The sequence below is a fragment of the Chrysoperla carnea genome, chromosome 5 (assembly GCF_905475395.1).
Source record: "Chrysoperla carnea chromosome 5, inChrCarn1.1, whole genome shotgun sequence".
Taxonomy (NCBI): Eukaryota; Metazoa; Arthropoda; class Insecta; order Neuroptera; family Chrysopidae; genus Chrysoperla; species Chrysoperla carnea.
The window spans coordinates 44,362,744-44,379,743 of NC_058341.1; the positions used below are offsets into that span (position 1 = coordinate 44,362,744).

At 28.1% G+C, this 17,000-nt stretch overlaps 1 protein-coding gene across 1 annotated transcript in view; it reads left to right on the forward strand.

Annotated features, from left to right (window-relative positions):
- The first annotated feature begins 14,133 nt into the window (after nt 1–14,133).
- LOC123300752 (spectrin beta chain, non-erythrocytic 1) overlaps nt 14,134–17,000 on the forward strand; it is a 113,305-nt gene continuing 110,438 nt past the window's right edge. Inside the window, exon 1 of the mRNA XM_044883398.1 lies at nt 14,134–14,225. The gene's annotated coding sequence lies outside the window, so the exon portion shown is untranslated. The remainder of the gene's footprint in view (nt 14,226–17,000) is intronic.

Genomic DNA, 17,000 nt, shown 5'->3' on the forward strand with positions numbered 1-17,000 from the left:
ACCTCTAAATAACGAATTTCGTCAATTCAAAACCTTTATATAACGTATAAAGTCTCACCAATATACGACAGTTAGTATGCTCCATAGTATGTAATTCATGTCGCGGCAGGTTCCGACACGTTTTTTTACCAAAAAAATTTTTGAAGTTAACATTTAAGTACCGACATAATGTATGTAACCTCCTGAATACCTACTTATATGGATTTTACTGCATTTAATTTTGTAAACTAAGGGAAAAATTTTGTAGCCTACCTAATTGTTTTTAAATAGAAAATACATACAGCAATTTGATTAAATTGTGTTATCATTTATCAGAAAAAGTTGTTCCCTATAAAAAGATGAGTACGTAATGTTGAGGTAAATAAAATTATTTCTTTACCTCTTTATAACGAATTTTAGACCAACTTAACCTCAATATAACAAGCCTCAGTTTAACGAATTACTTGATATAACGAATATTTACTGGTTCCCTTCAGATTTGTTATATCGAGGTTGCACTGTATCTATTTTTAAATTTGTACCCCCACTACCATGCTCATACATCCTTAACTTAATAAACAATGTAATAAAATCTTAGAAGTCAAACTTAACCTACTCCTAACTACCCGATTAACTAGAAAATTTACACATTAATTTCCAGGATGGTCATTTAAATTTATTATGGCTAAAAACTCGATTTGTAGTTAACCAATCAATAATTTCATTTGCTTATTTAAAGAAAGTTATTTCGATTGGTTTAGATTTTTGAGTTACCCTTTTAACCGGTTTTTATTCAGATAAAATATTTGATTTTAGTTAAAGAAGAACTAACGACAAACGACATTCCACATAGTCTTGAAAATTCCTAATACAATTTAAATTATAATTATAATTTACTATTTAATTCAAGAAAAAAACTACCTAGATACCTATATTATTATAACCACGGAATAACGTCATATTATTAAAATATAGCCATACCAGCCAAATTACATGTATACATACATACATAGCTCACTCAGTTTGTATACAAACCTCACAACACTTGTTTGTAGGTTTATCATCATTTTATTGTACTGTTAGTACATTATAATGTAGGCAAAAATTAAATTGACTTCAGCAGTCTAATAGGAGCAAATCGAATAATATAAGTACTGTAAGTACTACTGTATTTACAACACAGTATCAGGGTTCGAGGATATATATTAATGGATATATATCATGATATATATCCGATAAATATCACGTGAATTTTTATGATATATATCAATACAAAAATGATTTAAAAAAATTTAATATTATTTAGTAATTTTTGGCGTTTGTTACCGTATTTCTACTTCCCAAATTTTGATGGCATTGGAGTAGAGTTAAAATCTACTAATACTAAGCTCAAATCGTGTCGTGTCAGAAAAAGTTCGTTACTAAAGAGTCAGTTTAATTAAGATTCAAAATCGGAAGATGATCTAGCTTTATCTTCCTTGCAGTCAAACCAAGCACAATTATGAAACGACATTTTTTTTTTTTTTATTTGATAATTAACAGTTTATTACGAATAACTGATGACTGATTTGATAAATAAAAGACTGATTATACTCTAAAGTTATTATTGACTGATAACAATTTACAAAATTGTTCTTTGTTTTAAAATTGATTTTTATTTATAAAAATTTTATTATTTATATTGATTTTGCCTGATCTAGAAGAATATTTTATGTTTTGGTTTCATTTGTCTGATTTGAAGTGCCTAAGTAAATAAAACCTTTAAAACATTTTAGTTTTTTTTAAATATCAAAATTTTGATATATATCGGATATATATCAAAAATATCCGATATTGTGATATTTATAATAAATATCGGATATTTTCGAACACTGTTATCAATACATGTTATTACGATATCATTACACAATGGGGTAGTGGAAGCGTGTTGGGCTTATAACCTAGAGGTCCTTACATCGAAACTACGTTCTGCTAGGAAAATTTTTTTTAAACATAATTATGGAGGTGAACAGACTTTATGACTGGAGTCAATCACAGGAGGCGTTGAAACGCATATACTCTTTTTTACTTTGCCAGTAATGAGAACTATCTTATACTGTTTGGAGAAAACTTCTACCATTTTTAGAAAGATACCACAAAGCTTAATATATAAAAAAAAAAACAAAATAGCTAGTTCGTTTGGCGTTCTAGTTGTTTCTCGAGTTTCGTTTTATCTATTTCCAAAATTCCGGCGAAAGTCTTCTAAAAAAATTTGATATTCACACTGGATTTTGGGCATATATATTCGAATAAACCCAATCGTAAAATGAACTTGATTTTTAAGTTTTCTTAGTTAAAATTGCTGCAATCAATTTATATCAAAATTCCTAAAAAATTGTCTAATTTCCATAATGCTTAATAAACAATACAACTTTGACTAATTATTATTAGATTGCTTATTTTTTGAGATATCGTTAAACATCCCAGAAGAAGAATGATTATTCAAATTGGTTTCAGGCAATTTTCAAGATAATAAATAAATCAAAGATAATGAATGAAATGAAAACTCCAGGATATTTCGAATTAAATTTCGATTTTTCTCCAGTTTCTTTTATCAATTTTTGTATTATATAAATACGTATTTCGACTACAATGTAATCATCATCAGTATGAATTATCTAATCGTAATTACTCTTATAGTTACTTGTTGCTAATTTGGTCGAAATACGTATTTAAAACCAAATTTGATCTAGGAAAATCGAAATTTAATTCAAGAAAATAATTGGTATAAGTGTCCCATGAACTAGATTTTAGGGGTTTGCAAGATATCGTAGAAAGTAAACAACCAATCGTCAAATGAATTATTGTATTATTTTTGGATCAAAATATCTTTCTTTATATATCGAGTTAAATTTCGAAACAAAAAGTTTCTAAAATACCGTCCACAATTAAAACCGAAAGACAATCTCTAATAACCACATGAATTATATCATTATTAGTGTCCTAATTACTCAAGAAATCTAAAATTAAAATCTCATAAAATCAGATCAAGTAAATCAAGAAATTTTTTTATTTTTTTGAAAAAAAAAAAAAAATATTATAATTTGTACCCAAAAAATTATAATTTATTAATCATTTGTCGTACAGTTTTCGTATTATAATCGGAAATTTTAAAAGAAAAAAAACCCATTTGACCTAATATTCTACCTTCTCATAGTTTTATCCTTCCGTATGGATTGAATTTGTATGAAAATCTAAAAAAATTAGAGAGAATAATGATGAATACTATTGAAAATCAATAAATATGATATGATAATAATTATATTCATCATACCTTTAATAAATCAATTATTTGTATTGCCTTCGTTATAATGTTTGAACACTGTATTAATATTATAAAATTATAACGGAACCTTTTTGAATAATAATAAAAATAGTTTCACATTTTTGAATGTTCAGTGTCAAAATAATAATAAAAATTATTATATAATATGCGTTGTGGCACTTCAGTGTGTCTTCAGTTACTTTAAGTTAAGTGCATTGATTGCTGCGTAGACGTTTATAACCATTTTAAGAGGTTTTTTATTTACAGTACTTGTAGTTGTAATTATTACACGTTTATGGACAAATTTATGTGTATAGTTCAATAAATTTGTCACTAAATGAATCTTTTTAAATAAATTATAGTTCTAATTTTTGTTATTAATACAGTATTTCGACGTCGAATTTAACACGAATTTTTGTGTGACCAAACAAATACAGTCAAACGTGGATAAGCGAGAGTTCAAGGAGCACAATCTCATTCTCGCTTATAGAGGTTTCTCACTAATCCGAGTTTCTCGCTAATGCAGTACATGGGTAGCGTTTCTCTCTTATAGAGGTACGCAGCAAAACAAGTCCCAGCAAGTACGAATTTAGTAAATATGTAATATGATAAAATTATGTGCATAATATATAATATGCACAACATGTATTATGTACACGACTGCCGCTGATAGAGGTAAAGATAAGAAGCAGTCTCACTTACGGTGGTCCATGAGGAAAAAACGACTCTCTCTTACAGAGGTTTCTGTTTCTTGCTAATAGAGGTTTTGGAAGCTTAAAATGGCGGGTCCTAGCTATAACTCTCACTTATAGAGTTTTTTCACTTATCCAGTTCTCACTTACCCAGGTTTGACTGTACTGTGTTTTTTGAGTTGCACTTTTCGTTGTAATATGAACTTTTCATTTTTCATGCCTATATATGCCCTCTGTAAGCTAAACCTGAAAATGGAATGTTTCAAAATATGTAAAAAATACCTACTCTTGGATGTGAATCAAATCTAAGAAAATTTAAAAATTTTGTAAAAAGGACTCCGTGGGCATGTCTTAGCACATAGTAGGACGTGGTAGACATGCTTGGTAGGTGTATTTTGAACTATTTTTAATCTTGGCTACAATGAACTGACAAGACAATATTTATATTCATCTGTCGTAATTTTTTATCGAAATAAGACAACAAAAATTTAATTAGGGTAGTACGAGTGTCAAGGCAATTTAAGACTTAAAGTTGAAATTATTTGAACCTTATTTTCAACTTTAATGATGAATTTTGTTATAACTTCGTGAATGTAAATGAAAAATATGAATAAAATGGTTTTCGAAATACCAAAAGCTAAATAATTAAACAAAATTTTCAATTTTCGATATTTTGAAAATTACTCCAGATATTGAAAAATTTTATTCTTAGGTACTTTTCTACTTATATTGTCAAGTTATAACATATATATTTTTTTAAATTTGTGTACCCGCTACCATGTTCATACATCCTTAATTAGCCGGGCACAACGTTTTTGTTTTGTTTTCAATAATTTAAGGTTATAACATTAATTTTAATAGATTTTTTTTTTTAATTTCCACCTACTAGTTTTGGAGAAATCTATGAAAAGGTATCATCCATCTACCGTTTTCCCATAAATTCAATGTTAAATATGCCTACTTTTTAAGTTATTTATTTATTTATTTTAAAAAGAAAACCGACTTCAAAAGAAAAACTTTTAAAACACAAATTAATATGCACCAAAAAGTAAAAGAATTATTAAAAAGTTTTTTTAAATTTTCTTTTCAATAAATTACAATTTAATCGTGTCCTGGGCTGCATACATGCTCCGCTCTGCATTTAATTACTCTATTTCGGACGTGTGACATAGCACGCATGATTAATTCAAGTTTTTTTTTTTTTAATTTTAAGACAATACCTTTTCAAAAGATTTGAATGGAATATTCTTTTTACAAAGATATATTGTTAAACTTTCTTTAAATTTTCACTTAAAATAGTTAATTATAGCAAGAATACTTATTATCATAAGTATCAGACTTTATATACAATGATGAATGAACGTGATTCGATTTGAAGAGAAAGGGTTTTGTTTACAAGTAATAATCAGTTCATTTTATTTAAGATATTTATATGTTTTTTTTGTTAGAATTCCGTATGACAACTATAGGCCGGCCGCACACAATCTGAATCTCTCATTAGAAATCTTTATAAGAATTTCTGACAGCATTTTAAAGGGGTATTTTCAGTTTTTTAGACAAAAAATCGATGTTTTTTGGACGGTTTTTTTTTTTAAGAAACTTTATTATTTATGGCAAAAGAAAATTACATGATATTATGCAAGTATTGAAGAATATAACAAAATTTTTTTTTAATTTGTTCAACTAAAAAGACATGTCGAGAACATCTTGATCAGTGGTCAGAAACAAATGTCAAAATTAGTCAATAATCTAAAAATAAATAAAAGAAAAACAAAAAACGAGTTCTTTGGGTAGAAAAAATTGATATAAAAAGGCAATAAAAGAAATTATTATTTTTTGGTCAGATTTTGGACTAGTTTTAGCTATTTTCAATAAATTGCACAAATATTTAAGCCAAATAATTCCTCATGAGCTTCTTTCTGTTCTAAAAGTTGCTGTTTTTTAGAAGTGATCGATCAAAAAATCGATTTTTTTACATTGAAAATACTCCATAAATCGCGTACTAGAATTTCTGAGAATGTGTGATCGAAAGAGAAATCGGATCAATTCTCCGGCGTCTGATTTTCTTATATACTGACTGTCTTGTAATTGTCTAACGGTCATTTTTTTCCGTCAGAATTTCATAAAAAGATTTCTTAAGGTAGTACTATCGGTAATAGACTTTGCATTCAGAATTTAATGAAACTTGGCATAGTTGTCCATTATTATATCATAATTAACTAGTTAAATTTTTAGGAGCCTTCAGATTACTGAAAATCTGAACGTCCAGTTTTGTGAAATAAAATAAAATCTGTGATTTCCCATACGGATCACTGTTAAAATATATATTTTTTTCTGTTCCCTAAAAATTTAACTGGTTAATTATGATATAATAATGAACAACTATGCCCAGTTTTATTAAATTCTGAAAGCAAAGTCTATTACCGATAGTACTACCTTAAGCAGAAAATTTTTTTATTGTTTTCTCAAAATATGCGAAACTGAAACCATTCTATGTGTTATTACTATAACATTACATGTGATTCCCATATAATGTTATAGTTATAACACTTACACTGATATAGCGTGTGCATTTATTGTAACACAGAGTGCATATGGCATACTTTCCGAAGGCTGTGAGATAAAGTATCTCCTTTTTGTAAGGTATCTCAGTTTTGGAACAGGCAATATTTATTTGTATTCGATAACTGAAGAAGTACACTCCTCCTCCGAAAATTCCTTCGGACAGTTTTCCATCTTGCCATGTAGATCCTTCTTAAGCAGATCGTTTCATTTTAACATTTGTTACTTAGAATTCATACTAAAAAAATCGTGTATTCAACATTGGGGAGTAAAATTTCGAATTTATTTTTGGCAAATATTCTTCTGAACTTGAATTCTAAACTTGGATACTAAAAAAATTACGATTAACTATTTTTAGACCGGCTAAACGTAAGTTGTTTCAACTATCCTAAAAATCGTAAATAGGAAAATTTTTCGGCAACTATGGGATTTGGGTTCCTGAGGGTTTTAATCAACAACTCATTCCTCATATTTTGCATACACACTGAACTGAACTTTGCATACTCACTTTAGAACCCGATCAACATGTAAGTATTCTTCATGCTCACTTAACAAATCATTAAAGGTTTTAAGTATGTTTATGTGAATTAAGTATCCAATAAAGTATTATTGAAAATAAAATATCTATCTATATATTATTAATGCGAAAGTAAGCATGTTTGTTTGTTTGTTTGCTACGCTTTCACGCTAAAACTAGCGAATAGTTTTTAATGAAACTGTACAGCAATATAGCTGATATATCAGAATAACTATAATTTACAAAGATATTAATAAAAAATTAAAAAAAATTAATTTAATTTGATATAACCATAAATTACAAATTTTTGTAAAAGTTGTCATTTGACATTACCATAAATTACAGATTTCTGTAAAAATAGTCAATATAAAATATTTCACGGCTATCTTTTTTGATATAGGTACTCAATGAGTAATTACGACTATTATACATTGAAAAAAATAGAAAACCATACACATATTTTACCTGTGTAAAACAATCCTTACCATTATTTCGAGTGTTATAGAATGGGAATAAGCGAGAGCAATCTTTATCAATTTTTACTTTTAAACCCAGCGAAGCGGGTGGGTATCACTCTAGTATAAGTAATAATTCTTTTAATATATTCTGCGTATATCACGTTTTATGTGTTATGAATGCGAACACGAATGCGAATGCGAATGCGTTGTAAGTTATAAATTTGTAAGTAAGTACTTTCACGTAATTGACAATTCAGTTTAGATGATTATTGGCAATTGATAAATAATTTCAAATTACAAGGTATATGAAATTGCGATAATTTGAAATTATTTCTATAATTATATTGTAATAAATTCTTTTCAATTTTATTCCTTGTAATATAAATTTTACTCGAGGTACTACATACTGTTGTATATTCCGTAGCCGATGGATGTGACAGAAGGTTACACATTTGTAGGTAGCTTCGAATAGTATGTCTATCGAAAAATTTTTCCAAAACAAATTAATATGCACTAAAAAGTAAAAAAATAACGATAATAGCAGTTAAAATTATTGTTTTTTTTTGGAGTGCATACTTAATGCAAATTTAAGATTGTTATGGTTTTCTCATGGATGCCGTTATCAAAACTGGACGAAAATGAAATGGGTCCACACGGGAGGCACCAGCTTTCAAATAGATAAAGAGTCATCAAAATTGGTTCACCCAGTCGAAAATTCTGAGGTAACACACACACAAAAAAAAAAAAACAAATACAGTCGAATTGATAACCTCCTCCTTTTTTGTTTGAAGTCGGTTAAAAAAATGTTAAAAATGCATAAAAATACTTATTTTATAGAAAATTATGTTTTCGTCGTGTCTTTCGTTTTCGAAAACCAAAAAAGAATCCTTTTTTATAAATCATAATGCAAGCGCAAACGCACTTACTCGTTTACATCTCTCTTTTATACATATACTCCACCGTATACGTTTTACTCTAGCAGTCGACGGATATGCACGGCCGCATCCAAATTTTTAATGTATTAATTTATTCGCTGAATTCAATTTTTGAAGCTGCACGGATTGGGCATAAATCGGACACGGTGAGAAAAGTTTCTGGCACCTGTAGCTTCAAAGTTGTTGAATCGCTCACTCGAATTTTCGACATACCCTTCCATTTGGATTTAAGCGTTAAAGTATGATAGTTCACATCAGATTTATTTATTTAATAAACAAATAAATTAAAATAAATCAATAACATATATATTAGATATATACTATACTATATTCACCATAGAAAACTATTAATTAATTATGAATAAATTAATTAGACAAAGATAAACTGTGTGTTTGTTACACCTTACATGACATTCTAAAAAAATAAAAATCTATCGATGTATACAAATACAATCGCCGCTTTTATATAGAGTGTCCTAGGTCAACCATACCTAAATCACTTTAAAATTAGTAAAACGATTTTCAACTTCTTGTTTCACTCGGAAATAGGATATCAAAATCAGAAGTGTATATTTTAAAGTATTATCAACATGTTATTTGCAGTTCCTATGCTAAAACTATGATTAAACCCATTTTTCATCAGGAGTTTAATTAGAGCTTATTAAGAGCTTTTCATCATTTTATTTCCGAAGTTTCAGAAATTTTGACCGTTTAAAACACGAAATAATTAACGCCAAAGAAACAACGCCGTGGTGCTATTTTTTTTTTAAAATCTAAAAACATGTTTTTCAATTCTCCTTCTTTTGTTTTCAATTCTTTCGATAGAATTTTTTTAAATCGTTATAAATAGCTGGGAGGAAAATGAGTTTTACATGCTTTGATTATCTTGCATAGCTGATTATCTCGCGACCATAATTATCAAAATTTCTATCTAATCTAACATTATTCTAAAAGTCTGTGAAAAAATAGCCTAATTTATCGACAAATGATTTCATCTTAAGTATGGTATTTTTGTTTACAAGTAAATATACCTGTGTACGAAAGCTGGTATATACCATGCCCTAGCACTTATAAAATGTTATTTTTTCTACCCTAAAACTTATTTTTAGACCATAAATGAAACTTGTTGAAAAAACGTTTGATACAATAGTTTTATATTATTTGCTGTTTGCTTTGGATAAAATTGTCATTTCCTGCCTGAATCTTCTATTTTTAACTGAAATATGAAATTGAAAATATCGATTGGAAATAATAATTTTTTTAGTTTTAAAATGAGTACGTATGGTGAGAAATACAAATCCCGATTCTATTCGATATTTAAAAAAAAAATTGGGATAAAAGTTTCAAATTTTTTTTATATATTGCCAGTCTCCAAAAAGTTTGTAAAAAGTTGCAGTTATGTTTTTTCGACTCCAGTTTCAGTTTTTGTTTGTCCGTTTAGTGGGAAACCGGCATAATACTACGCCAATCAAATTCTACATTAAAATCGCAAAGTGCTCTTAGGGGAATGTAAAACTAAGTTTTGCAACAAAAAAAAAAAAAGTGCTCCTTGTCTAATACGTGAAAAACTGCAGAATTTTCGGACTTTTTTCAGTTTTTATATATATATATATATATATATATATATATATATATATATATATATATATATATATATATATATATATATATAGAACAAACGTTTAAATGTAAAAAATGTTGTTTATAAAAAAATAAACAACTTTTGTTTGAAACAATCTTTCGTAAACAGCATTGTTTCTCGTGAGGGGAAAAATTACTGCAAAACTTTCCATCCATTTTCTCCAAAATTATAAAAGATAGAGAGATTAAAGTTATAGGTAGCTTAAACTAAAATTTTTCATAATGCTCATCAGAAATACCGGATGTATCATAAATATATCACAATTCGATTGAGCACAGACGATTTCTGTTGTTTTTAAATGGGTGGTCGTGTAGACTGGGACATGTTGTATATAAAATAAGTGTTATACCTACCTGTAATGATATAAAATGATATACTGTTGGGAATTTCATGTAACAAATAGTAATTATTGCATGCCAAGGCTAAATTCTTTTTTTCAAACCATTGTGTATTAAATTAATGTTACATTCACATAATATATTCAAATCGAGAAAGGTTTAACAAATATTTTATTTGACCATTATTGATGATAGTAATTTCTGGTTAACTATCAGGTGATCTATGTGTTTATTATGTTGAAATAAAAATATTCAAATGTATTTGAAAAACATTTTTGATAGGTCATGGAGAATTTACTTACTATAATTTATGTATTCGAATTAAAAAAATTTAAATGCAAAAATGTCTACAGGTAGTTCATGTTATTTTGGAGTGGCCACAAATCGGAAAATATCTGTGGCCATTGACGAACCATTAGGTGGATTAGGCAACTGCCTAGAGGCCCCACGCCGGCTTCGAATCCCTGGGAAAGGCCAAAAGAGAAAAAAATAATTTTGTTCCGCACCACAAGGGAATGTGATGTTGATTTACAAAGCTAAAAAATAGTGGGAAAGACAAATTTTTATAAGAAGGGCCGAAAGGGGGTGCCTTTAGGGCTCTTGCGGTGAAGTTGATTTAAAAAGAAAAAGAAATAGAGAGAAAAGATAATTTTTTGTAAGAAAAGACGCACACAAGAAGGCGCCAAGGTGATTTACTAAGGGAAAAAAAACATATCGCCGTCTGATTTTCACATTGTCTAGGGGCCCCAGAGAATTGCGTTGTCTAGAGGCCCCGACATGGGTTATTCCGGCATTTACTATAGTTCAAGTTGGTTAGATGGATTTTTAACGACTTTGAAATTGCGTTTCTGTAGAATGTATGTACATTTGATAGATATGGACTAGATGGGTGTTTCTTGAGATACTATCCACAATCTCCCCGAAATATATTTTGCTTCATACCGGATTTAGGACGATATCAAAAAAAATATTTTGCCAATTGTCAAATGAATCCGATTTTTTAATTTTTTGTGTCAGAATTTACACAATGTTTTATCTTCACGATGTTTTACCAAAATTATTTGTGATTTTTTCTAAAGGGATACGTTTTTCTAAAGAAAATTGAAGAAATTATTTTGTCTCTAATCTTGATATAATTCATTGTAGTTAAGGGATAAACTTTGAGCTAAAAAATACAGTAAATTGGATGTATACATCTGAAATATTGTCCAAAATTCCATACGAAGAGCGATTTTTCGAGTATATTTTAGATAATTTCTTAAATAATTTATGGTCAAATAATTTGATTTTGTGACTTTGGATGAAAATTATTCTAAAAAAATCGAAAAACAGAAGTACAAATTTTGTTGGAATATTAACAATATTCGAAATTCATGAAAATGCATAGATTCGGCTGAAATACAATACATCAAAATATGACCGAATTGAGTTTCCACAAAATTTTCTGCTGTTTTCGGAAAAATGTTTAAATTAAAAATTGTTAAATTTAAACAGAAAAATATAGCTCTTTCACAAGCCGGAAGTTGGAAGAGATGAATAAAATATTAAAAATAATTAAAATGGTTCGTCATCATGTAGCTACTTACTCATTGCAATTATCCATAAAAAATTATGCAACTTTTATTAATTTTTTAATAATTGGACGTTAAACAACAGACAACAAACGTTTTTCATACTCGAGTGAATAATGATGTAACGTTATGATATCATTCAAACAACAATTATTAAATTAAATATTTTATAAAAATTTACCCACGTCATTATCATTAGTTTAAAATCTGTGTTGGATAGGTCCACTACCATAAATAGCACAAGTCATAAATGTAAACAATCTTCTTTTTTAACCAACTTCAAACAACAAAAGCAGGTTCTCAATTCGACTGTATTTTTTTTTATGTTTGTTACCTCAGAACTTTCGACTGGGTGAACCGATTTTGATGATTCTTTATCTATTTGAAAGCTTGTGCTCCTCGTGTGATCCCATTTTATTTTGGTCCGGATTAAGTATGCCCGACAAGAGGACGAAATAACTTAATATCACGCCATCTGATTTCGATGATTCTTTTTTTAGTGTAGAAAAAAAAACTTTTAACAAAAAGAAAACCGATTTCAAAGAAAAACTTTTCCAAAACAAATTAATATGCACTAAAAAGTAAAAAAATAACGATAATATAATGTAGTTTAAATTATTGTTATTTTTGGAGTCGCTGTCAGCGAAGCTAATGTAGCAAACTGTTCTGTCAGAGTTGTTTCCTTGTCTGATACCGACTCCAAAAATAACTATAATTTTAACTACATTATATTATCGTTATTTTTTTATTTTAGTGCATATTAATTTGTTTTGGAAAAGTTTTCTTTTGAAGTTGGTTTTATTTTTGTTTAAAGTTTTTTTTATTTTAAATAATGAAGGTTGAATTCTTTTTAGAATTTAGTATTATTAATAAAAAATTGATAATTTGTCTAAAAATTGTTGGAAGCTTACGCTTTAGGATGTACGAGTGCCAGGACAATTTTGGATAAAAAGCTTGATTTTGTTTATATGAAATTGGGCTAAGTTTAAATCAATTCTGAAAATTTTAGGGTGAGTTGCCTGATTATTTAAATAAATAAATAACTTCAAAAGTAGGCATATTTAATATTGGTTCTAAAGATTAAACTACTATAATTACAGGGCGACCTTTATTAACTCACTTCGTTGTCAAGAATTTACGAAACAAGTATTTAAAAACGAGATGTAAGGTTAAATTCAGCTCAGATAACTGGATTCGCTAAAGTTCATCCAGCTGTTCTTTAGTCAATTTATGGTAGAATCTTCCCCCAAACTCAACAATTGATCGAATAAGTTCATTAACAAGTGAAATTTATAAAATTTAAAAAACCATCGACAAAAGTTTTGAGTACGGAATCCTAAAATCGCCCTTGAAATATATCTAGGAACACTTTTTTCCTTAAAATCTTCTCCAAACTCAACCAATTTTAAGGATCATGGTCTATTTTTATTTGTTCCGGGTACGGAATCTTAAAATCGCATAAAGCTATAAGGACACTCTCCATTAAATTATTTTTCAAATTTAGACGCTACGATAGTTTTTATCCGTTTAGACGGCTACGATGCCACAGACAGATAGACAGACAGACACACACACATATCGATCAAACTTATAACAACCCTTTTTTGGTTCGGGAATTAAAAATAGCTTTTAAGCTATCGATCTACAATCTTTTATTACAACATAAGATAATAAAATTTCATACTGAGGCAGAGATTCTTTTTAGAATTTATTTAAATTAATCTACAAAATATGACGTAATTTATTTTCAAATTCTTATATTTTAATCCGAGAATAATCTAGGTGATAGACAATTTCAAATGTATTTCTAATACAATTTTTTTAGGAAATAAGAACTTAAATGGTATTAAAGGCTTTTTGATTAAACTGTGTGAGATGTTACTAAGTAGTCTTGTCAGAAATGGATATTATTGTAAAATTTTTTTTAAATTTAGTTTCAAAATAACAATTTTTCGGATAGGATTTCAGGTCATATGATGTCTCGAGTAATGATAATAAATAATAGATCTGCTTTTCCAAAATTGCTTTAAAATTTAGAAAAAAAAAGTCTTTTAATTAAAAAAACTAATGCAATTAAAAAGAATTAGTTTATGAAAGTGTTTAATATTCTAGAAATAATTGTAGTATTTGTTTTATTTTTCAGGTGCATTATTGTGAAGTGTGTGTGTTCAGATTTACAGAACTAGTTTTAACTAACATCAATTAATTAAATGTTGCCGCTAATTTGGTGAGCTTTATAATTAGTAAACAAATTTTATTGCATGCTTTATATAATAAATTATTTTATTTGCACGTAGATAAAATAAGTTTATCAGCAAGGATTACAAAAATGCTAAATATGTCAATAATTTTAACCTAGATAATCAATAACAAAGGACCCTAAACTATATTTATAGAAAATTTGATATGTTATTTATAAACCTGCCAAACAGAAGTGCCCATGACCCAAGATCTGGGTGATGATAATTTTCGAACGACGTGAATTTTGTTCAAATTCTGTCGACTTCACGATTATAATCTTGGGTGCTATGAACTCATTGAGATTTTTGTGATTTTTGTTGCGTTATGTTTAGTTGGTCTGGATCGAGTTAGGACGATAGGGTGGCTTTTGGGCCTTTTTTTTAAAGTCAAATTTACAATTTTACTAGCTATTTTACAATCTGACGGAAATTGCGATAATACGGTCATATATACATATGATGTATAAGTATTGTTTACAGTAACACGACTGTTGTCACCAATATTTTACGTATATAGCAGGATGTTTGTAGGACCTAGACTATAATAGATATTTTACCTTAGCCACTTTTTTATAAGATAAGTTTTGGGTCCATTATTTGCTAGAGTTTTTCGAATGCCCAAAATATTTACTTTATAAATTGCCAAAATTATTTTTATTTCTTGTATTATTAATGACTTCATCATTTTCAACTTAAATTCATAATATTTTAGATATCTCACATTGACGAGGACAAATTTTGAGAAATTTTCTCTACGTCCCTGAACGTATTTTGTACGCAAATATATAATATGTTATTTACAAACGAGGAAAGTCGGGCTATTGTAAAGAATATACACTTGAAAAGTTTTAGGAAACAAGAATACAATTCTTGAAACGGTGCACGTTGTTTAGAAATGATATTGTATTTTATGTTTTATCAGCAACTTAAAAACAATTAAATAATTAGCTCGACCCGTGGAGAATACCGCTCCCGTGCTACCGTAACCCGTGGCTAAAAACAACAACTTAATTGTTTAAATTAGTTTTAGAAGAACAGGTTTAAAAAATATTTTATATAAAAATAGTTTAATAGTTGTGAAATATCTGTTGTTCCGCCTTAATGGTTTCTTCAGTATTAGGAGAACATCTATAAAACTAAAATATTTGCCTAATAAACTTATTATTTAAATTTATGATATTTTTTCGTTCAAATTATTTGTCTAGCGTGTTTTTTCCTAAGCAGTACATTTTTAGACCGTGAGTATATTTTTCGTCAAATCTAGACATAATAAGCTTGAAATTGATGGGGCTATAGTAATAATATACAAGATAAGATTAAATAAATCAGTGTAAACAATTACGGTAAAATAGGTACTCGATTTAAATTAAATTGATAATCAAAACTGAATAACTAAACAAAATTTTTCATTTTCAATATTTTGAAAATTACGCCAGCTAAAGAAAAATTGTATTCTTACTTTTCGTCTTATATCGTCAAGTTATAATAAAATTTATCATTAAAATTGAAAATATATATTTTTTAAATTTGTGTTCCCACTACCGTGCTCATATATCCTTAAAGTAGGCATTTTTTTACTTTTGGGATACATTTTTTTTTTTGAATCGATTTTAGTTACAAAATAATGCGGCAAAAATGTCCGAAAAGATATTTGGAAAAATGATATTTTTGCATTTGCTGGCAAAAATAACTTGGTACAATCGTATAATTTCCTCTATTCACGGAAAAATATCCCTATCCCGACCATAGATACAAGAGAGCTATTTCCACTTTCCTCAGAAATCAAGCCTAAACCTATTGTGATGTCACGGTATTATTCGATCTCTTGTCTGTATCTTTAACAAGCTTAGATAATTATACAATTATAAAAATGACCTTGATAACGTTATTACTGCCACCATAGGTTGTACATTTACACAATATTCCCCTATTTAAAAAACATTTCACTCTAGATAAGTGTAATAAAAAGTTTATAATCTTAAAATTAGATAAGGTAAATCTTTTTTTTTTGTGAACACATTATTAAAGTATCGAATAAAACACAGAGATAACACCATATTACAAATTTTTACCATATTAAAAATATAATTTCATAAATTAATTTTTTTTGTTTTAAATAATTTAAAATTCATAATAATAAGTAGTGTTAACAAAAAATAAAAAAAACCTTTTTTTTAAATTTCATTTATTCTTATTTATATTATATGCACATTAAACATAACATACTCTCTGCTGTGTTTGATTTAGACCACAGTACGAGTACGTATTTTAGTGATAGTGATAGTGATTGAGACCTAGTAAGTGAGTGACTTTGTTATAGTGAGCCTGAAACAAATCTTTTATTTTGAAAAATTTTCAAAAATCCGTGTGTTTTATTTCTTGAGGCTAGTAAAATTTTTGTCTACGTAATCGTAAACTTGATAATATTCAATGAGTTCCGATGCCAGTAATCATACAATTGTACATGATTAAAACTTTTCAATGTCTCGATAAATGCTGCATTTTCGAAAATTTTCCCAAATAAAAAATATTTCAGACTCTTTATTTGGTACAAAGCTAGCAAATCTTTAATAAAAATTCAAGCTAAAACTCAAGTTAAAAAATTTGTGTGGTCGTAGTCTCTAGATCAGGCATGTGCGTGTTATTTTAAGTCGAAGTCATCATTGCTATAACTTTATTGTGTGCCATAAACTTCATTGTGTGTCTCTTTATCCAAGTCCGCACTGCTCATAGAGGTGGAAGCGAGACGGGTATACGACTCT